The 23,824-nt window shown below is 41.2% G+C and overlaps 1 long non-coding RNA gene across 2 annotated transcripts in view; it reads right to left on the bottom strand.

The window, feature by feature from the left end:
• Window positions 1-1,471: 1,471 nt before the first annotated feature.
• LOC148685022 (uncharacterized) overlaps window positions 1,472-23,824 on the bottom strand; it is a 76,047-nt gene continuing 53,694 nt past the window's right edge. Inside the window, exons 4-5 of one of the 2 annotated variants that reach the window (XR_015950992.1) lie at window positions 4,151-4,190; window positions 1,472-2,127 (exon numbers count right to left, since the gene is read on the bottom strand). This is a non-coding gene — a long non-coding RNA (uncharacterized LOC148685022). The remainder of the gene's footprint in view (window positions 2,128-4,150; window positions 4,191-23,824) is intronic. The other variant, XR_015950993.1, reaches the window with a different exon arrangement.

The following is a 23,824-nucleotide window of genomic DNA, read 5'->3' as shown; positions in this document are numbered from 1 at the left end:
AATGTACATCTAGGGTTTTTTTCCTTTGGGGGGGGGCAAGAGAGTGGGGCCTTAAGCTATAGGTTGTTTAGCTTATATGTAAATCCAGCACTCTGGCTGCACAGGAAGGGGGAGAATATTCCATTGTGCAAGGAAAAATCCTTGTGCTGACAGAACATTCTCCTTACATTACATTGAGTGCAACTCCTTATGCCCAAGTAGGGTTAATATCATAACCATCTCTCACCACTGAAAAACATACAAGCTAGAAAAATGTCATCGCATTAAAAGAGCACAGTGAGGTTTGGGGTTTTTTGAAACAAAAACTTAATGAAAGGCACATCTCAGCAGCGCAGTTGCATTTTTGAAAACGTATACGCCCCCAGGCAGATAAGTTTAAATGATGTTTTCCCATTCAACAAATAATTCTGGGAAACAACCAGGGGCGAGGTGGCAGCAGGGGGGGCGGCAACGACTACTACTTTTGTCTCCAAATGTTAACCTATTTAATCCAGTTTGCTTTAATTTGTTTTCTCTGAAATGTTGATAGCCTGTATCTCTCACCCAAGAGATTCTCGAAACAAAATAAAAAAAAATTCATTCCAGTGGCACCTTAGAGAGTTGCTACTGGAAGAACAATGACAAACTTAGTTGGCCTCTAAGGTGCTACCGGAAGGAATTTTTTAATTTTGTTTGGACTACGTCAGACCAACACGGCTACCTACCTGTAACCAAGAAATTCTGCATTCCTAATTTTACATTGATAGGTCTAGTACGGTCCAAAATACTGTATTCAATCTAGGCACATCGTGTAGATTAGTAAAAAAAAATCTATCTAAACATCTTTGGGTAGTATGAGGTGGGTCTGTTCTCCCTTCTTTCTCTTTGTCACCCGCCTCCATCCCCCCTCTAAAAATACTTTTGATTTTAAGTAACACTCCTGGCTGCATTGTATTTCTGAAAAAGTTTGTCAGTGAGAACAATGCTGCGTCAGGACATAAATTAATTCTCAGGATAATATTGGGTTCAAAAGTTTTCTACTCCCATTGTAGCCAAATACCACCCCACTCCCAGAATATCACCCAAATGTCCTGTGAAGTAGGGGATATTCAGCATTCATTGCCAACCAGAAGGTTGGCGATTTGAATCCCCGCGACGGGGTGAGCTCCCGTTGCTCTGTCCCAGCTCCTGCCAAACTAACAGTTTGAAAGCATGCCAGTACGTGTAGATAAATAAGTACCACTGTAGCGGGAAGGTAAATGGCGTTTCTGTGTGCTCTGGTTTCCATCACGGTGTTCAATTGTGCCAGAAGCGGTTTCGTCATTCTGGTCACATGACCCAGAAAGCTGTCTGTGGACAAACGCCGGTTCCCTCGGCCTGAAAGTGAGATGAGCACCACAACCCCCATAGTTGCCCTTGACTGGGCTTAACTATCCAGGGGTCCTTTGCCTTTTTACCTTTATATAGAAAACAGATTTGTGGTAGTCACAAAGAATGCCCACATTTTTATTTAGTTAGTCTCATGACACCATAACAAAACTTACATCAGGCAAAAGTCTGGATATGTTTAAAATACAAGTGGGGGAAAAATAGGAAAATAAGGTGACTAACTGGTGAAAGGGGTAGCATAGGCTCCTGAACCAAACATTCCTTAGTGAAAATAGGTAAATTCAGGTATCTAAGAAAGAACGGACCCAAATATTTGGGGCTCCTAATCCTGTTGCTGCAACAGAACTATTCCATTGAGGGCCACTGTTTTCTTTCCAGAAGCTTCATCAAAATGACACTGCTGTAGCATCATTCCCTTGGATATTTTCACAAAATAAAGAATCATCACCTGTAGATGGCAGCCAAGAGGTGGCAGCAGGACAAAAAGAAGAATGAACTGTTTCCACCAGTTAAGTATCCTGGAAACTTAGGGGAAATTCCTCTCACCTGTGCTCCCCCACCCCCCTTCAGCATTGCTCAGTTGCCTCTTCCCAGATGCAAAGGAGGTAGTGGATCTGGACAAATGACACATTATTGCCAGCATTAATTCATTTTGCTGGATGGAGAAAATCTACTCAGGATCTGCTTCTTGTGTTGTTATGAATGGGGCTCTGGGCAGCCATCTTTCTCAGTAGGAGCTCTTTTTTTGTGCACAGGAGCCTGGAATGACAGAAGACAAGAAAGTGTGTGAGGGTTATTGCTCTTATTTACAAATACACTCACACATGCAAATACAGACACACACTGTAAGGTTATGGATACAGAATGTTCCTGCACTGCTCCAAATAATAAGTTGCTTAGTCCTGTTGAACCTAGATAGAACTTGCTGGCCAGACTCAAGTTTTCTTCACTGGTTCTGTTCACGTATGAAGTGAAAACACGACAGGGAGAATGGGAACAAGCATGCTAAAGACAGCTCTCATCGCTGAGTTGGAGGACAAACTGAAGTGGGTTTCCTTGAAATGTGGACCCCTGGTCTTCCAGGTTTCAAGCAGGGAAACCCCACAAGTACAGGAGTCTCCCCACTTCAGAAGTGTGCCTCCAACTGCTGGAAGATCAGGATGGCACCGGAGCAGCTACAAGGCCACTGGACCAACTTCCAGAGGTTTCTGGGAATTTCCAAGGCTAAATGGAACATAGGAAGTCACACTATTGGCCCATCTACCTCCCTGTTGTCTAGATTGCCAGCAGCTCTCCAGGGCTTCAGACTGAAGGACGGCACTTCCAGATATTGAACTGGGAATTGTCTGTATACAAAACAGATGTTCTGCCTTCCTGGTTGATCTGGGGCTGAAGGGGGCTTGAAGCTTTGCTTGCTACAGGTATAAATCACATGCAAACTAATATTTATTTTAAGGTGGTATACTTTGTGGCTATGTTCCTTCTTATCTATTTATGTTTTAAACTCTGGTGGGTTTTAAGCAAACAGCAAAATTAACTGAAGCTGGAGGGAGATGGCAATAGCAACACCCAGTGGGGTTGTAGATCACACCGTTAATTCAGAACAATTTTGTCACAGCAAATTATTTATTTATCAAAATAATTAGACTCTGCCACTCCATGTTGAAAAATGCCAGCAGTAACCATTTTAAAGTAACACCTTATGATGTGTGCCCAGCCAATTGCACCTCAACAAATGTTGTCAGGATACACTGGAGAGTCTTCCCAGCAGAGTTTCATTTTGTGTCCATAAATGTCAGCGAATGACTGACTGCAGCAGAGTGTTCACATATTACACTAGAGCCTTTTTGAAGCAGAGAGATTCTCCTGCAACACTGTGTAATATTATCATTATTGGCAATGGCTAACCTCTTCAAGACAATCACTGGTTGCCTCTCATGAATTTTTCAACATTCTGCCTTTTTCTAACAGTTCTGATCCTTTCTTTGTCTTTGTTTCCATCATTATGCCATTTGTATAATCCCACTGAGGCCTTCTCAAGTAGAATTAGAACAGCACTCAATTAATGGAATTAGAAATGACAAATATCACAGTTTTTATCCAGTTGATCTTATCTCAGCAGTTCAGTGGATGAACTTGAATAATTTGAAACTGTGACTTTTAACATTTTCCAAGGTTTTGGAGAGTTGGAGTTTAAAGATATATAGATACAGATATAGATCTTTTTTTCTTTTCAGAAAACAGATTATTTTTAATCCAGCCAGTGTAGCTAGAGATAGAAATGGAAAGAGTGGATCTGATAGATATATTCTTTCTCCTTTAGTCTTCCTCCTATGGCTAAATCATTCAGCTACTTACTTTCTGATTAATATTGCCAACATATGCCTTCCAAAATGAAGCAAGAACAATAGTAAATTTGTATTTCATATGAGCTCATTTGTTTCCATTAAAGTTACTGTTTTGTTTTTTTAAGTATCTACATTGTACACAAAATGGCTCGGATCCTAAAATAGAGATGTTCTTGTAAGGAAATTTTCTTGCAGTGAAGCATGTAAGGATAGGAACTTCCTCCCACATCCATATTCATTGCAGGACCCAGCTCGGCTTTCCAGTTTGGACAGTCTTCTGTCCCATGTCAATCACTGTTTTTATGCGGTATCAGTGGTTTTCAAACAAAAACATTGGGTATGATTTTGGGAGGACTTCCTATAGGTTTGTTTAGTTGGGAAGTAAGTATTCTGAGAAATATATGATCACTGAAAAACCTATTGGCCTAACTTACCTAATGGGTTCATTGCTCCTTGTATCCTTACATCAGCTCCCTGAAGGAAAGGTAGATACAAACAAACAAACAGGGAAAATATAAAGGAGAAGGAAATATATCACTGTTAAAAAGTTTAGTAAAGTCATTCACATTGCCTGAAAGTATAGCCTGTGCAAATCTTCTGCTACAATGTGCACCCCCAGATGTTGGCCACTGCACAGTAGTTGGGTAGAGAAATTGAATCCATCACCCAAGCCTAATCCAAAGAGCTTTCATGGGAAACTTCTTTTCACATTATTTTGGGAATTGGTGCCTGCCTGCATTTAGTGGACATTATGGGAGGTGGACCAGCTATAAGACTGAGCTAGTATCTATTTTGTACCATTGGAAGATTTTTTCTACCTGACACTCCCGTCATATATGTTAAGCATTGTTTTGATGTTTCAGTCATATATTTTGACAAATATAATTTATTTGATTCACTATCTCCGGGATTATATCACTGCATCATACTTTTGAGGCATTTCCCCCTTATACCAATATTTAAAGAAATCCTATTATTGTGCCTTTTCCAACAACTTTTCCAGTGGGGTGTTCTTTTCAATATTTTGGACCATTTCATACATCTCTTTGTTTGCTCATGTGTGTGTGAATCTGGAAGTCATTAGTCTGTCAATATTTAGTTAGCTCTAATATATTTATTTGTTATTTATCTTATTTGAAAATACAGAATGTATTTGATTTCTGAATACACGGTCTATCCTGAATTATCAAAACTGCATATCTGGAAGAAGAATACAGTATTTCTTTCATACTTGCTAAATCTTCTATCCATATCTAATATCTAATATGGATTTCAATACTGAGATGTTTGGGTTTAAAAATCTCATATAACAATCCCATCTTTTTAACAAATTGGAGATTAAATTATTATCAACTCTTTGCTTTGCTCTGTTTTGTATTATCTCCCCATAATCACTTTGGGATTCATTGTTTGTTTATTGTAATTATGAGACACCTCATAAAATGAGTTCTCTAGGTGTTGTACAAGGTAAAAAGAACAAAATAAAGCAATATCTTACATGATACATATAGCAGTATAAGACTGTTCCATCACAATTCCACAGTGGTACTGCCTGGCAGGGGGTATTTTTTAGCCTGTTGGCCATGAGAAACAACACACCAAGCAGCAGTGCACCTATTGATGCATTCAAAAAGTGGCACAAATTTGGAGAAGGCAGGGTTTAAGGCCCTATATATGGGGCAGCCTCCTCCCCATCTGCCTCTATTCTGGAGGCCACACCCTGCCTCCCACCCTTACTGTCTCCCAGCATGACACACTGGTCACTTTTAGAGGGCTGAGTGGTAATTTTTCCCTATCCACATTTTAAATTGTGTTTTGTTGTTGTTGTTGATGGTGGTGGTGGTGGTGTTGCTGTTGCTGTTGTTGCTGTTTTGCCAACAGATGCCACCCCATAGGGTGACCAAAGCTGTTTGGGTGCCAAAACTAAGTGTAAACCTCAATAAAAATCATATAATTGTAGAGTTGGAAGGGACCCCAGGGACAGAAATGGACTGAGAAAATCAGTCTCATTCAAGAGAACCTGGATCTGGTCACCACAACGTGTCCTAAATCCTATTAAGATCTTCCAAGTACAATGAAAGCTTCATGGAGACTATGACCACTCCATCTATTAAAAAGAAATTTGCCTTATGGATGCGACCATTTGTCTTCTCCTTGCCAGATATAATCAGGCAACAGAAGCAAGGGTTGAGCAAGCATGTGGTTGGCTCAACCTCATCAAACATCTCATCCCCATCCTTGGGCCCTGCCAACTCAAAATCACCCAGCAGCATCAGAGCAAATGGTGCTTTAGACACAACTACAGATTGTACATTGCCATCAGAATTGTTGCATATGTGCCACAGCATGCCATGCACATTCAACTTGGTGATTGTGCTAGTTGTTCTGTGAAACAGGCCCTTTTTTTATCTGATGTTCCGCCACATTCAGGACAAAGTTGGTGATGGTTGTTATCACAGCAATCACTTCTTATGAAATCTGACAGAAGATGAAGAGGAGCGTACACTTGAATAGAGCAAAGGGAGGTTGTCATGAAACAGTTCAAAGCGCTTTGGTGAATTTCCTGGAGTCGAGGGAAGTCATTTGCATTTGCAGCATGTCACCCCTCAAGCCCCGCCATAGCACTGTTTTGGCTGTTAAAATAACTATTTCCAGAGCCAATTTGTGAATCGGGGAAATTCACAAAGCGGCAGAGCTTCGTACCATAAAAATAGATGCCAGAGATAATTGGGCAAGGTGGTGTCATGTCACTTGTGTGCAGTTCATTAATTAACTGCTTGAAACTGCTATAAAATAATAGCCATGTCATCAAGAAGAAAGTACAGAAGTGGAAACTAAAACTGCTGTAAGGAAGAAAACAGAAGCAGCTGTTATTAAAATACCCTCAAGTTACCATTCATTTTTAATGGCTACCCTCTGGCCTTCCCACTGCCAAAATTGAACCTAGACATGTACCCAGCAGGCATTCAGCTTACCCTGTTCCTAGCATGGCTAGACTTTTTAGCGGTGATGCCAATTTAGTTCCCTCATTTTTTAATATGAAATGGATCACATCCCCAACCAGGCCAAGATTTACATTCAGCAGAACATAGCAAGAATGGAAGGGAAATACTTCAGCATTTATTCATTTGGTTAACACAGGCAGCATATGAGTACAGAAGTATCATTGTAGCCTATGTAGCCCCTGGCTCTAAGCCTCAAGTGAAACTTATTTCCATTGGAAGATACATAGGCAATGCAGTGAATGCTCCTAAGATGTATAAAACCATTCTTTACTGTAAATTCAGAATCTATGGATCTGCTAAGGGTGAGAACATTCCAAAGGGGTGGGATTCAGTGAGAGGCTATGTTGAATACTGTGTCTGCACAAGCATAGGTAAAAGGTAAAGGACCCCTAGACAGTTAAGTCCAGTCAAAGACAACTATGGGGTTGTGGTGTTCATCTCATTTTCAGGCTGAGGGAGCCGGCGTTTGTCCACAGACAGCTTTTTAGGTCATGTGGCCAACATGACTAAACTGCTTTTGGTGCAACGGGACACCATGCCGAGTGCCAGAGTGCACGGAAAGACTGTTTACCTTCCCGCCACAGTGGTACCTATTTATCTGCTTGCACTGGCGTGCTTTTGAACTGCTAGGTTGGCAAGAGCTGGGACAGAGCAATGGGAGCTCACTCCATCATGGGGATTTGAACCGCCAACCTTCCGATTGGCAAGCCAAAGAGGCTCAATGGTTTAGACCACAGCACAAGCCTATCAGCTCCCAAGATTGAATGATTCCCCTCCCCTCCTCTGTGCACTGTTATGGGGGTACTCCCAACCCCCCCAAGCCAATTTCTGCAGTCCTAGGGTGAAAAGAAGGGGGAAAGCCCTATTCTACAAAAAGAATCCCTTGACCACTTCCATTGATGGGTTTTGTTAGGTGAATATCACTGTAAGTCTAGGTGAAATTACTAATTGCTTATACTAATTTGGCAAATGATATTTAGGCTATCCTTTTGTTTGCTGTATGATGCTATGCCCTGTATAATGAATGAGATCCAGTTTACACAAACAAATAATATTCATTTGACAAGCACGGGGAGAAAATATGGGCTGTGTGTTTGTGAGAAAGAGCTGGGAGGGCTCATTTACACAGATAAACTCTCCCAAAGTTTATAAACGTGGAAACGTTATATAAAATTAGCTTTTCATGGATATAGGCCTGTGTACCTACAGTAGGTCCTTAAAAATGCCATTGTGGTGAAGAAAATCACAGCAGGAATGTACTAGCCAGATTGTTGGGGCTTCATTATATGTCCTTGCATAACCCCTTTACCCTCCTCTATTCCTCTACTGATGTGTCTACTGAAATATGAAAAGAACACCATAGGATTATGTGGGACAAATGAAAGAGAAGTTCAGATAAAATAAAATTAAATGTGGGGCATAACCTAAGTAGGTGTAGAAAACTTTCAAGTTAATTTCCAAGTGATGTTTGATCCTTTCATGATAATAATGGATACAATTGGAGCATGGTACAATGATGAATTAACTGAAAATGTTGGACAGAGGGGGTTGGGTTAGAGAGCTTTTTGGCCGGGCTGATCATCTTTCAACTGCAGGTTTAGTTAAGGAGGATAATGCTGAAAGAGACTGCTCATCACACTTATCTCTGAATATTTGTGCAAAGTGTCTAAGCTTAATGGAATCCAAGACAGTGTCAGAGTCTCTTCACAAATTTAAACAGATGAAATATTTCTCTGAGTGCTTATTCTGCTTTTGACATTGCTCATATTTGATCAGTTAATGGTATTTCCTGCTTTGCTATTTCCAAAGGTCAAACGAAAAAATGTAGTTGAACAGCACACAATGATGCATGCTTATTCGGAAGCAAGTCCCACTGTGTTCAGTGGGGTTTACTCTCAAGGAAGTGTGCACAGGATTACTGCCTAAGCAATATAAATAAATGTGACTGCAAACCACTCTCTAGCGTTTCAGTGATGTATCGTCATCCTGAAGTCAGGTACTCAGAAAGTCTTTTAATCTACTGCTAATGTTGCCACTGGGAATGTTTCTATCCTCAGAAGAAGTTCAACACTCTTTTGCAGGCATGGCATCAGATAAAAAGAAAGGAAGCAATGACACGCCTAGCCATATCTATTATCAGGCTATATCTATTACCTCGGAGGACCAGAACTAGGGCATCTAAAACTATGCAGCTATAAGAAAAGTTCAGGTGATCAAGCCAGAAAAAAACATAGTCACGTTCTCAAACATTTTTTGGGGGAAAAGAACCGTACTGTACTTTTCTGTGTATTGGATGAGGGTCCTCCAGCTCTCCGAAGCAGCTTTTCAGCAGCTATCACCTCCCGCTTCCTTTACCTCGTGAGCAGAGTTCCACACATAGGAATTCTAGATCCAATTTTATATCCATACTTTGAAAGTCTAACTTTAGAAATCCTTAGCATGATTCTGGTTCAACCAACAGAAGCATTCTACTTCGCAAAGAATAATGGCTTGTATGGAATGCAGCTCTATGTTTAAATTACACCAGCCTAATCTGTCCACCCTCTAAATCTGTCATGGGATTTCCCCAAACCCTGCAGAGATTATTTGAGGACAGGGTGGGCTATGCACAGGGGGAGAAGACAGGGGGGGGGGATTTCTGTTTCACCAGCCAGAACTCTTCCACTAGCTTCTGATAGTGCCATAAGTTAGTAGTATACAGTCCAAAATTTGTATATTTCCCCTAAAACATGAACACTGCTTGTTCCCAACCGATTACCAACATTGATAAATAATACAATGCATTTAAAAAATCATAAATAAAAAACATGCAAATATAATAGAAATTGAGAACACATTCTGCAAAAGGGCCTTTAAAGTGGAGATCAGAACTATGTGGCCAATATTATATTTTGTGGCTTTCCTACACCACCATGGGATGTAGAATCATAGAATCATAGAATCGTAGAGTTGGAAGAGACCACAAGGGCCATCCAGTCCAACCCCCTGCCAAGCAGGAAACACCATCAAAGCATTCTTGACAATGCCTGTCAAGCCTCCGTTTAAAGACCTCCAAAGAAGGAGACTCCACTACACTCCTTGGTAGCAAATTCCACTGCCGAACAGCTCTTACTGTCAGGAAGTTCTTCCTAATGTTTAGGTGGAAGCTTCTTTCTTGTAGTTTGAATCCATTGCTCCGTGTCCGCTTCTCCGGAGCAGCAGAAAACAACCTTTCTCCCTCCTCTATATGACATCCTTTTATATATTTGAACATGGCTATCATATCACCCCTTAACCTTCTCTTCTCCAGGCTAAACATACCCAGCTCCCTAAGCCGTTCCTCATAAGGCATCGTTTCCAGGCCTTTGACCATTTTGGTTGCCCTCCTCTGGACACGTTCCAGCTTGTCAGTATCCTTCTTGAACTGTGGTGCCCAGAACTGGACACAGTACTCCAGGTGAGGTCTGACCAGAGCAGAATACAGTGGTACTATTACTTCCCTTGCTATACTCCCATTGATGCAGCCCAGAATTGCATTGGCTTTTTTAGCTGCTGCATCACACTGCTGACTCATGTCAAATTTGTGGTCTACCAAGACTCCTAGATCCTAGACATGGGGTTGATTGTGTTAGTTTTTCTGGTTATAATTCTAGCACTTCTGGCCGACTTTCTAACAGTCCTTTCACACTGCTAAAACCTGTTTGGTTATAGAACTGATGCTTTTAGATCAATAGACCACCATGTCACCATAATGTCATTCACACCAATGGGTGTGGTGTGATCCAACAGCAGACACCTTTGGACAGGTTGCTCCCCACACCCTTTATCTGCCTGTGTGCTTCTGTTCCCCTACGATTCACCCATAACAAACTGGAAAAGAACTGCAGGCTATAATACCAACCTGAATTTTGTCTTACATACAGTTCCGTTCATAACTGACCAGTATAAAATGTTTAACTGCAAAAGTAAACAGATTGAGTGGTAACATTTATTGTGCCACATGAGACACTGGGCGTTTGATTATACGTTGTATTTTCTTATCTTGTGTAATGAAAGAGGGAAAAAAAATACTTGTAGCATAAATTTTCTGGGAGTTTGGAGAGCGTGTTATTAAGTATTCTAGATTCCTTGATGATTTACCACTGTTATCTTCAGATACAGCCCTAGCAAAACACTTCACACTACCACGGATGAATCCAATTTACGGAGTGACTAATTAGGGCCTTCCTGAAGACGCTCAGAAGGCCAACAACTACCTCTGCAAAGTTGGCCAATATTAATCAGAGATGTAATTTGCTAATTCATTGCTCTTAATTTAGAAGCCACACTTCCTGTTCTAGCCGTCCTCGTGCGTGCCAGGAGATGTGTTGACATGCAGTCAGATTTAGAACTATTTCTAGTGATCATCTTTGTAGCTTTAAATGCAAAGTTTCTAATTTCAGAAAAGCCTTAAACACAAATGAAAGGAAGAACTCGTAATTAACTGAAGAAGCTGGAATGCAAAAGAAAACTTAATTAGCAAACCAAAAGACCAAACAAAATAACTGTAGTTGTTTCACATAAGTAAGGAAAGAGAACTTGACATTTCAGTAACAATTCTTTAGCGCATCAAGTTGAGAGGCTCATTTCAGATATCATCCCATATCATGGACTGCAGAAACTAGGGCTTAGATCACAATAAAAATGCAGGCAAGCCATGGTTTACAGTTTAATTTTCCATCTGTTCATCATTGTCATTTCTAGATGCAGTGGCCTCCTGGGAAAGGAAAGCTATCAGGAGAGAGGCACATGACAGCCATGTGTAATTTCGGGGGTATGAAAGTGCAGCAAGAACAGCTTCAACTGAGTGTTCCTTAGAGGTGACCCATTGAAATTAATGGGCCTAATTACTTCTGTTCATCAGTTTCAATGGATCTGCTCTGAATAGCACCCCAAGTCTCTCATGCTGTTAGTTCATCAGAAGTTTAGCCTCCGAAAGCTGCTCCAGGAAACTGTTATTCCATGTTCTTTCTTTCTTCAGCCCAAGATTTTAATAATGATTTTTTAAAAAATTGCTGAAACAGATTAGATCCATGTGCTTTGAATTTACACTCGAAGAAATATGAAATTATGTAGCAGAAGTGGGTTACAGTAGAGCAGGCATAGGCAAACTCTGGCCCTCCAGATGTTTGGGACTACAATTCCCATCATCCCTAGCTGACAGGACCATTGGTCAGGGATGATGGGAATTGTAGTCCCAAACATCTGGAGGGCCGGAGTTTGCCTATGCCTGCAGTAGAGGCTATTTAGTGAAAGTGGCTATATCAAGGATAGGGAAACTGTGGCTTTCCATATGTACAACTCTCATCATTCCTAACCATTCCTGATTATTAGCCAGAATGGGATTTGGAGTCCAATACATGGAAGATCATGTGTTTCCAGTCTGTACCCTATGTCAGAGACATCTATGCTGTGTGTGGCTTCACACACACACACACACACACACACACAGAGAGAGAGAGAGAGAGAGAGAGAGAGGGGGGGGGGAGGAGAGTCTCCCCCCCCCTCCCCATAACAATCAACATATAAAAGTAGTGCTTCAGTTTAGACCCAGAAAAACAGCCACCAGCTTACTAAATGCTACATGAAGCCACTGGGTGTTTTTTTATAGCTTGCCTGGGATTATAAAACTGGGGCAACTATGGAACCATAAAACATGACTCATGGCATCAGGTTGTTCAGGTCTGCCACAAGTGCTTTATTGTTTTTCAGCACTGTTTATTTACATTATTCTTTTCCTGAAGGACTATCATCCAATAAGCACCTTTATATCATATTGTCTTGGAAGCTCCGATTCTCAATAGGCCGTATCTAGAAAAGGGTAAGGGACGCGGATGGCGCTGTGGTCTAAACCACAGAGCCTACAGCTTGCCGATCAGAAGGTCGGCGGTTCGAATCCCTGCGACGGGGTGAGCTCCCGTTGCTCGGTCCCTGCTTCTGCCAACCTAGCAGTTCGAAAGCACGTCAAAGTGCAAGTAGATAAATAGGTACCACTCTGGTAGGAAGGTAAACGGCGTTTCCGTGTGCTGCTCTGGTTCGCCAGAAGTGGCTGAGCCATGCTGGCCACATGACCCAGAAGCTGTATGTCGGCTCCCTCGGCCAGTAAAGCGAGATGAGCACCACAACTCCTGATTCGTCCGCAACTGGACCTAATGGTCAGAGGTCCCTTTACCCTTTACCTAGAAAAGGGTAGCTGAGCCTATCCCACTAGTCTTCTGGGCCTCCAGCTCCTTTTCTTCTCCAGCTTCCTTGTTCCCATCTTCTGTTGTTCCTACCTGGAATTACCCAGTGACTTCCTACTCTCCAGCCACCATGTGTCCATGGAAGCCACCACCTTTGTGCACATGTGGTGTTCTTTTCTTTCTTTTTATGCTGTGCCTCTAAGCACTATAAAGAAATGGAGAGAAGGCAGAAATCCCTAGGAGCAACTCTGCAATGTTTTTATTATTAGGCTGTGTCAGTTTCAAACTGAAGACATCCCCCTTATTGCTTCCCCGCCCGCTTCCATTCTGGCCAACACAAGCAAATAGGGCTTGAGAATCTGTAGTTACCACACAACCTTCTGCTTCCCAGATTTAGGATTGCTCTGCAAAATTGCTAGTGAGGCAGGAGACCTGAACCAGGAATCTGTTCTTTTCTTCATCTATAGTACTTCACATAAAGTCTAGGCGGTGATTCATAAAATCCCTTGCCAGTCATGTTCAGTGCAGATGTGATAGTGCTGTTATTCTTATTGTACTGTTTCTATCTGTGACCTGGTCTAAACCTTCTGTCTCCATCTCCTTTTCCTTCGCTCTTCCAGCTCTGGTCTAGACTAGAGGTCATTTCTCACTTCAGCTGAAGTGTGTAGCATTGATTACCATAGCCCTACTTAAACTTTGCTTGAAGAGAAGGCTAGATTAAATCACAACTTGCTTTACTAGGCTGCTTGACATTAATTAGATGCTCATATGGAGTCCAATTTGGCATAAAGGCAAAACGTACAGTTTCCCAACTGCAGGATTTGGAACCTATGCACAGTGGATGCAAACAGCCTAATTAGCAGCTTCTGCATTTCCACCTCCAAGACAAACGTTATTAGGTGCCCAGTCTTGTGTCTGAGATTCTCATTTGGCAGACCCTCTTATAGGCAAAATATAATAGCAAATTTTAAAAGGTGCCATAAACTTCTGTAACATGCCTAGGATCCAGAGCTCAGCAAACTGCCATTTCTGACTACAGGGAATCTCAATCCAAAAGCCTTCCTCACTTTCACTTTCAGGGTTCACTTTAAATTAAAAGGAAGAGTGGTGAATCTGAACTAAAGCTTAACTAGCCAGTTTCAGTTTAAATAGTGCATGATAACGACTGTGGAAAGGGCAAAATTGCTGCAAAGCAATTTCAGATAATTACTCTTTACATTAAAAACAAACCAGAAAGAACACAGCTAATTAGTTCGCAAAGAAAAAGGTGAGGTTGGCAGCTTAGTAAGTGCTCCTTAGAAATAACTTTCCTTTATATTGTTACTGGTTCAGAACACCACTCGTTTCAGTTATCTTCCATTTTCTTGAGTCTTGGGCTTTTGTTTTGGCTGGGTGTTTGGTTTTTGTTTTTGTTTTTATTTTATTTTTAAAAAAGATGCTCTAAAAAACGTTAAAAAGGGCGAAATTTTCATTGATTGCACAGCACAAATTGCAATGAAATTTCATTGCACAATAAACACACACATATACATACCAATGATCCAAGAGAGCAACTTTGGAAATGGGGCTGGATTCTTAGTATATATCAGCTGAGAAATCTCAAGCCATTTCAATCTATGGTCAATAGACATTTGAATATTGAGAGATTGTCTCGGTCAAATAGATTTCTGTATTTCTTTGTCCACATGAAGAAATTTCCCTCACAGGATAAGCTGCTATCTCAGGGGGCATCAGAGTTAGACCTAGTAATAGCTTCCTCACAATGAAATTATATCCCTAGAGAAATAAAAACTCTCCTTGCTTACTTGAAGATTGCAGTTTATTCAGCACAAAATCATTCCACATATGCACTGGAACCTGGACACAGTTTTATCATTTGGGGAAGTCAGATAATCACAGATGAAGGAGATGCTTGGAAGGAACTCAGTTACACATGCTATGATCCTGTCTAATTATTCTGGAGGGAAGTGAGGGACATATTGTATTATAGCTAATAAGGTTACAGTAAAAAGGTAAAGGTAAAGGGACCCCTGACCATTAGATCCAGTCGTGACCGACTCTGGGGTTGCGTGCTCATCTCGCATTATTGGCCGAGGGAGCCGGCGTACAGCTTCCAGGTCATGTGGCCAGCATGACAAAGCTGCTTCTGGCAAACCAGACCAGCACATGGAAACGCCGTTTACCTTCCCGCTGTAGCGGTTCCTATTTATCTACTTGCATTTTGTCGTGCTTTCGAACTGCTAGGTGGGCAGGAGCTGGGACCAAGCAACGGGAGCTCACCCCGTCGCAGGGATTCGAACCGCCAACCTTCTGATCAGCAAGCCCTAGGCTCAGTGGTTTAACCACAGCGCCACCTAAACAGTAGACCCATCTAAATCAATGGGTCTAATCTGGTTACAACTTACCCATCTGACACAAACTCATTAACTTTATAGTATAGTTTTCTGTTTTTAATTTAATCCCAGGAATGGGCACAACAGTTGAGTTAGGCAGACAGACATATTAATAGACTTTGAGGCCTGAGAAACCATGACTCCTCGTATTGGAAACTGGACACAGCAGTGCCGAAAAATATTGAAAGATTGCATTTATCGGGCAGATGCATTTGAGACATATCTAAGTATTGAGGCTTGATCTGATGGAGTCATAATTAGGGATGTGATTCGCTCATGTGTCCCTCTTTTGGTTCGCTGTCTGTTTGATCTTCAAATGACCCTGTTCCATAGTGATTCATTTTGTTACTTCATGGCGGTTTTATTCCAAAGTGCTTTGTCCATAGAAACTTTCACAAGGACATAGAAGGGAAAGAATCCTGATTTGTTTCTCCAGTGGATCTCCACCTTCAGCTTCTCTTTTGCTTCAATACTGAACTGTGCCTGGTTTTGGTATCAAGTTCCAAAACAGTGATCCCAAGTCATCATTATATACTGTAGCACTATATACATTTTGATCTTGTTCTCACATGCAACTTTGGGTCTCCTCCTAGCCTCTTTTGACCCTTTTGTGTGATCGGTTCAATTTTTTCTCTTTGTTTCTTCTACACTCCTAAAACATGTGCTGTGTGTCTGTGAGGTAATGTGTGGAGTACTAGGTTAAGTAATGTCACCGTATATGTGGCAGGAACTGGGTTGGATGACTGAGCAGAAAATGCACTAAATGTTAAGCAGAAAATGTACTAAACTTTAATTAAAAGTTAAGTTTCTCCTTAACTTTGGTTGTTGATTCTGAAATCAAAGCAGTAGTGCAAGGGGCTGGATTCAACCAATGAGTCCTGCTGGCTGACATACATGCAAGGGCTTTCGCTAGCCCATCAAGGCTTCCTGATTTTCCTCCCACCATGTGCCCCCCCATGCCCCTCCATTGACCCTGGGGGAGTTGGGAGAAGCCCCAGAAGGGCAAATCATTCCATCAGGCAAGTAGCCATGCTTGAACTGACCGAGTGATCCTGCTTAGCGCGACACTGAATTCCTCCCCTTCTAATGGGTAAGTGTTGTGAAACCCACTGGAATTTATTTCATGGGTTCAACCTGTGCAAGTCTGATGAGTACCATGCTGGTGCAAGGCACCAGCACAACCAGTACACCTGTCATACAAAACTGGCAGCTGGTCTATTGCAGAATATTGGAGAGCACCAAGAGGCAGCAGAAGTTCATCTGTCAAAGTTCAACTGAACCAATGGCTGTACACCTGGGCAAGAGGCAAGGTGTATGAAAAGCAACCTGGGCAGTTTAATGCTAATAAAGTTTCCATGGTTCATGGAACCGAAGGGTAATTTGAATTAAGCACTTGAATAGGGAGTAATGTGGGAAAACCTGGAAGGATGCTGTGACGACCTGGCATTTCCCAGAAAGGTCTGACAAGTATCATGCAATTCCAAGAGCATTTACAGTACAGACCAATGTAAGAAAAAAGCTTTGTTGGTCCCATAGTTTGGAACTTTTTAAAAAGGGATGCTAGCCATATTTTGAAAAGCTTGGCTCATGGTAACTCTTTTCTGCCCAAATGAGCTGATGCATCCAATAATTGTGCATTAGGACTGGACTGAAATTCTGCCTGGAATCGGGGTTTCAATTAAGCTTGAGAATTCCGTCACTGAAGCGCCACACTTATATTTGGATTTGGAGGCAGTGTGGGTGTGTGGATACCTGCTTATTTCAATTTAATTGCACACACACACACACACACACACACACACACAAGCCATTTCAATATTATTCATTGAATGCACTGTTTAGCAAACAATGGCAAAATTAATTTGAATAATTCATATTTTTATAAAGTATTCAGCTTGGCTTTATTCATACATATGTTTATATAAAATGGTTGAGTACTTTATAAGCAGCACATGAATTATTCAGTTGATTTTATTGTTTGCTATATATAACTGTATATATAAGAACACTTTCTAAGTTGGCTCTAAAAATAGCCCCCAATGCTGCTTTGTCCATACATTGTGAAATTCAGGGACATGCTGAGCGTCCCCCCCCCCCCCCGTCAGCTTATCTCTTGAGATGGAAGCAGACTATTAATGGCATCACCTTTGAATCCATCTTTGTCATTGATCATTTCTATGAGCACCCTATTTAATATTGCTCAGGATGTTTCCCTTACTGTCCCATGTAATTTAGGTAATCAACACTAAATAAAATCAAATTAAACTTCAATCATATGACTCATTGGCAATGGGCAGACTGCAGTTCAGGTTTTTGTTTTGTTTTTAAAGCAGTTTATTGAATATTAAATCATATGAATCAACTACTAGCTTCAGGGTTTTTGAAAAAAAAATGATTTTATTTATGAGCAGAAATAACTATAACTATATATAACTATATAACTATCTACCTTCTTATCTGTCTGTCTATATAACTCACATACAGTGTGAATTTATGTTTACAGGATCAGTACATATAATGACCATCTTTCATGTGCCAGAAGCAGGGCTGAATTTAGGTTTGATGAGGTCCTAAGCTACTGAAGGTAATGGGGCCCTTTATATGTCTAGCTGTCCTTTGTCAACAACAAATTGTCACTGTTTTTTGTGTTGAATATATGCTATATGGTAATTTATGGCCCTAATAGGTATCTAAAGCCATTTGCACATGCAGAATGTAGGCACCCTATATATAGAAATGAGGAAACCGGTGATATTTTAGGGAGCAGGCTAGCAGGCGGGGGCCATTACTTACATCATAGGAGCTTACACAACACAAAACACTGTTGCTGTATGTAAGTTTTATTTTATTTGTTTTTTATCTTATATTTTGGAAATGTACATCTAGTTTTTTCCCCTTTAATTTTTGGGGGGCCCTAAGCTATAGCTTGTTTAACTTATACATAAATCAGGCACTGGTCAGACGTTGTTTAATAGACCTACATTTCTCCCATCAGTGCAGGCAGATGAATTTGTGCATCAGGACCAGATGGAGTACCCATGCACATTCAACTTCCTAACAGTGTCCTCATCACCCAGGAGATCACAGCCGCAGAGATAAGAAAAGAAGAGTATGGAGGGGTCACTTCCTGGTTCACATGGAGAGGCCATTTTCAACAGAGCCCAGCAACAGAAGCATGCAGTTGTATTGAGACAGCACCGAGTGTTGAAATTTTGTTCCCCTAACAATTTTTGCGCTTGGAGCAACCATCCCTGTGCTCCTCCCTGTGGTGTCACCAAACAATTGCCTCTCTAAGGGTTTCTGTGACATATTACCATGTTGTAAGGGACCCTAGATACTTTGGGAAGAAGGGTGGGATTGCCTCTGCTGATACACTTGCGCCCTGTCACCCTCCCTGCCACCTGCCACCTCGCCATTCTCTTCTGGGAAGCAGCAGGACAGCCACCTTAGTTTTGAAAAAGCACTTTGAATGCATTACAACACTGTGACACCAGATGGCGCTGTAAAGTTCCGTTTTTTGGCAACGTGATTTCCCATTATGAGGTTTACGATGCGTTTCCCTGAAATGTTTTTTTTTTAATGTGTCTAGATCCAGCCTCAGCTGTTGGGAGTTAATAGAAACGCAGGCAGCAGACCATTGCTCCATCTAGTTCAGCATTGTCCACCCTGTTCTGTCTTAAGATCCTGGGGATTGAGCCTGGGACCTTCTGCATGCAAAGCAGATTCTCTGGCACTGAGCTACGGCCCTTCCCCTGTCAAGTCAGATGAGTGCTGCTCCCCCATTTCGCTCCTGGCTACTGGATGCAAATAAATCACCATTATTGCTGCTGCTGTTGCTTCTATATTACTATTTGTTCGTAGGGGGACAGTTGTATACATGTGCTCCTTCGCATATATCTAGCTGTCACTTCCACCGAGGTCTGCTTCTGTGCCAAAGAACTGCATGAGTAAGTATATCAGACAGCATTTATAGGTCTGTATATTGATGTGCACAAAGTGTTTCTATCTCTGTTTTCATTCCTGGGGAAAAAATACTATGAGAAATACCCTCGAAAAGAAAGATAACCTATTAGTTCCAACCACTTAAAAAAAAAAATCCCTTCTTTTGTTTTACTCACAAATAATCTCTTGTGGTTCATAACGTCGTTATTGAACGCGTCTAATGATTTGCTGAGGACCTCATCTAGCTGCATTAGCAAGCAACATGAGATTAGAACTATATAGTGATATAGGTACTCTTGAAATGAATGAAAATATTCCGCTACCAAGGAGGGTCTCCAGAGATCAAATTAGGAGCTAGCTGTGAAGGGAGATGTTTAGGCATGTGCTGGAATTATTTATCAGCATTTTCTGCTTATGCGGGAAATAAGCAGACATTAAGTTTAAATTAAGGAAGGGGGAAAGAATCAAGTTTGTTTTAAAGTGATTTGACTGCTAATGATATTTCTGAATTATGTTCAGTTTAATAGCTTGAAGTAATTTGCAGTGATAATAATTGTCCCTGCCAGGATCAGAATGTTGAACATTCCTTCCATGGTATCATCAATGACAAATGGACAGTGCTATTGTATACTTATCATGGGCTTTGTTCGTTTTAAAATTTGTTTTCCGCTTGAAATATAACATTGTTTTATGGCATTCATCCACATTTTCTTTTTTTTAAAAAAACCCTGACTGTAAGTCCATTTAAAAATAATAAATGGGACTTTATGTTTCATTTATTTGTCTTTATTTAAATGAGCTGCTGCAGAGGGTGAAAGCAGTATAATTATTAGTTTTGAACATAAAGGTGTTTCACACACACACATTCACGATAAATGTGTTTAAAATTATTCCAGCCCAGCGTGAAATTGTTATCTTAATTTTATTGTTCCAGCAGTGCCTTCTTTTAAAATATGCAGAAATGGAAAAAAGGTGTTTATACTTAGCACACTTGATGCAATAGTTAGCCAGCTAATGCATTCCACTGCAGATGGATGGATGGATGGATGGATGGATGGATGGATGGATAGCTAGATGACTTGTTGGTAATAGTGCATCTGCTTGTAAAGACCTAGATATGTGAATTTCTCAATGAACCAAAGCAGGAAGAGGTCCAATAATGTAATGAAAGAGCCATAGTGTAGGTTTGTGTGTGTGCATGTATGCACATAGGGGTGCCTGTTGAAGGAGAACACAAAAACACTGTCACTGAATATTAACTGAGAATGAGGTTTGGCTTCTAGTCCTTTGTGACAGATATCTGTAGAAGGTAGTGCAGCAGCAATGCGTTTGCTACCATGAGTGGGAGAACCGAGAGAGAGACGAGGATACTGTATCTGTGCATGTATGCTCCTAGTGCAGGCACCCCCAAACTTCGGCCCTACAATCCCCATCATCCCTGACCACTGGTCCTGTTAGCTAGGGATCATGGGAGTTGTAGGCCAAAACATCTGGAGGGCCACAGTTTGGGGATGCCTGTCCTAGTGAATTCCAGGCCCACATACTGGCTGTGCAGAGCACCTGTAGTGACTTTCACCCATTCAAATAAAACTTGCCCCAGACCAACAGGCTACTATTCTAAGCACTTGTGCACCAACACTGGATGCCGATGAAGACATTAAAGAAAATTTTTACTCTCAGCTGGATACCGTTCTATCAGAGACACCTAAGGAAGATAAAATTATCCTCCTGGATAATTTGATCTGTGGCCTTGGACTATTGGGAAAGAAGGAATTGGCAACAGCAACCAGAAAGGAATCTGACTTTTGACAACATGTGCAGCGCACAACCTTGATTACCAACACACTCTTTTGACACCCCCCCCAAAAAAATATATATATGTAAAACATCATGGAGCCTCCATGAGACATCCTCAGTCGAACCACTGGCACCTCTTAGACTATGTCATTGTATGAGCTGAAGATCGTTACTAGGCATGGGGAACTTTTCCCAGCTGGTCTACACAAGAATCTACACAGGAACAGTTTCATACAGAATTGTATACACTCTGCTCCCTTCAGGGTAGGCAAAAGTATCCATTGAGGATGCAGAACCTTCTCTCTCAGGAGCTCTGCTTTTGATTCAAGTGGGGAAGGTGAAGATGCTCAGGGGTTGAACAACTTTCCTCCAGTTTTGAGGCGGGTCTTCTGAACCTGTGGAGTTTGCTTTGACTCGGGTTCAATGACCTGCAGCATCACCAATAGTTTCTGTACTTAAAATGCTTCCCCTTGGAGATTTCAAGAATTATTATGCATACTGTTCTAGGAAGACCTCTTTCCATTGCAAATATATTTTGTTTCCAGTAATATAAAGGCTCATTTACCATTTTGACAGAATAACATGATTTTCAACTTGTTGTTCCTGTATAGGTGACAATAGTCTAGGACTGCTAGCTGTTTTATAGTTTTTCATATATTTTAAGTATATTTGTAAATCTGAGAGCAGATAAAACTGCTTTGTAAAGAATTTCATTATTGTAATTAATTCATCCTATGAAGCTTCTCCAATAAGCCACATAGACTAGCAGTCAGTTTTGTGATTTGCCTATAATGGAATAAAATGTGATCAGAACTACTGCACCAGATGACCCCATATCAGGCTATTGTCTCAACAAATATTGTCTCAACAAATCGTGGATAACAAGTGGAGATTCCAAATGGACGCATAAACCCACAGCTGATTCAATAGAACATAGTGATGAGAATGAACACCAGATTATTATTATTTATTAGATTTGTATGCCGTCCTTCATCTGAAGATCCCATGGCAGTTCACGACAGAAAAATGCAAAATGAGAATGCAAAATACATAATAAAACAATTTCTTTTGCATGCCTTAGGCTGCTTTCTCAGTAGATCTTCCTCGCAGGATTAGGAATGGGGCATATATGTGCACTACTGTATGACTGGAATACTTGTCGTATAATGAGCTGTGCATATTTACCCTGAAGCAAATCTCACTGTGTTTATTGGGGGTTACTCCCTAAGTGAAGTCCATCTTAAGGAACCTGATTAAAACTTATGTTCTTAATGAGAACCCTGTTGTTCAGGCCAAAGTTCTAAATCTAGCCTAATATCCTGTTTCCCACAATGGCCAGCCAAATGTCTATGAAAAACTCAAAGAGCAGGATATGAGGGCCACAGTCAGTGGCATTTGGTAGCATGTTCCTTTTGAGCCGGGGGACAGCATACAGCCCTCATGACTGGTAGCCACTGCTAGCATTATCCACCACGTTTTCATCCATTTTTAAAGTCATATAGTGTCCTGGGCTAGCTGTCAGCTTCACCACTGAACAGCAGCCTGAAGGGGAAGAAGGCAGAGTGACTCCACCTGCAGCTGATCAGCCATCAAGGACACAGAGGAGAAGGCACTGATGAGAACCAGCTGGGCTCAGCCTTCCTAAGTAGAACTTACAGAAGCTGGTAGCAATGTTTGTAGTTCTTGGCTCTACCTTGCTGCTTCTTGCTGGTCTTGACCTTGAGCCCATGATCAATGGATTCCCTGACCTGTCTGCCCGCACGGATGGCTTTTTGCCCAACCCTAGGACCGGGCCTGATTTTGGATGTTGACTCTGCCTCCAGGTAAGTACACCTCAAAGACTCTTCTAGTTGGCTGGCCTCCCACTCTACTGAGCTCTGCATGTTCTAAAGAAATGAGACTACAACATTTAGGTTTGTGGCTATCACCACTTCACATGGCAGCAAAGTTCATAGTTTGCCTATATTTAATTACAGCTCTAAGCCCATGTTCATTATCTGTTGATGCTATGATGCAAACCTAAGGAACAGGAAATTCTTTCATGCCTTTCTAAAGGTGCCAAGAGAAAATTAAAATCCTGCATAACTTTTGTTCCTTTGTTTTTTCTATTACTGGCGTGCTGCAAAATGGTATTTTAAAATGTAAGACCCTTACACTTTAAGTATATTATGTGAAATATAAGATTTGATTTGGAACATATTAATTGGAACATCTGGCTTCTTCAAATGCTCAGTGGATAGAGGGAAGCATATCTCAGTAGGAGGGGAAATTCTCCATCTGCAGAAAATACAAGATTCTATGTTTGGCTAAAATGATCTCCAATTTAACTGGCTGGCAGAGGCAGGGAGAAAGAATAGTTGTTGTTTTGTTAAGTATAGTAAAATAAAGTATATAATACTAATAGTATCAAAAACAACCCCATAACAACTATCAGTACATACATCAGGCATCCCCAAACTTCGGCCCTCCAGATGTTTTGTACTTCAATTCCCATCATCCCTGATCACTGGTCCTCTTAGCTAGGGATCATGGGAGTTGTAGGCCAAAACATCTGGAGGGCCACAGTTTGGGGATGCCTGACATACATCTTAAGTTAATCACATAAGGTAATGTCAGCACTTCAAAAGTTCAGCTAGTTGGCCATATAAACTTGGCATCTATATGAAACATTTTCAAATATAGTCAGGGCTGTGAGGTCCTCACACCATTGGGTAGTAGACAGAGGGTATTTATGCTTCCAGTCTCAAAGTACAAGCTATTAAATCTGTAAA

This window comes from Zootoca vivipara, chromosome 7 (assembly GCF_965207765.1).
Source record: "Zootoca vivipara chromosome 7, rZooViv2.hap1.1, whole genome shotgun sequence".
Taxonomy (NCBI): domain Eukaryota; kingdom Metazoa; phylum Chordata; class Lepidosauria; order Squamata; family Lacertidae; genus Zootoca; species Zootoca vivipara.
This window is presented reverse-complemented; position numbering and strand designations above follow the sequence as displayed.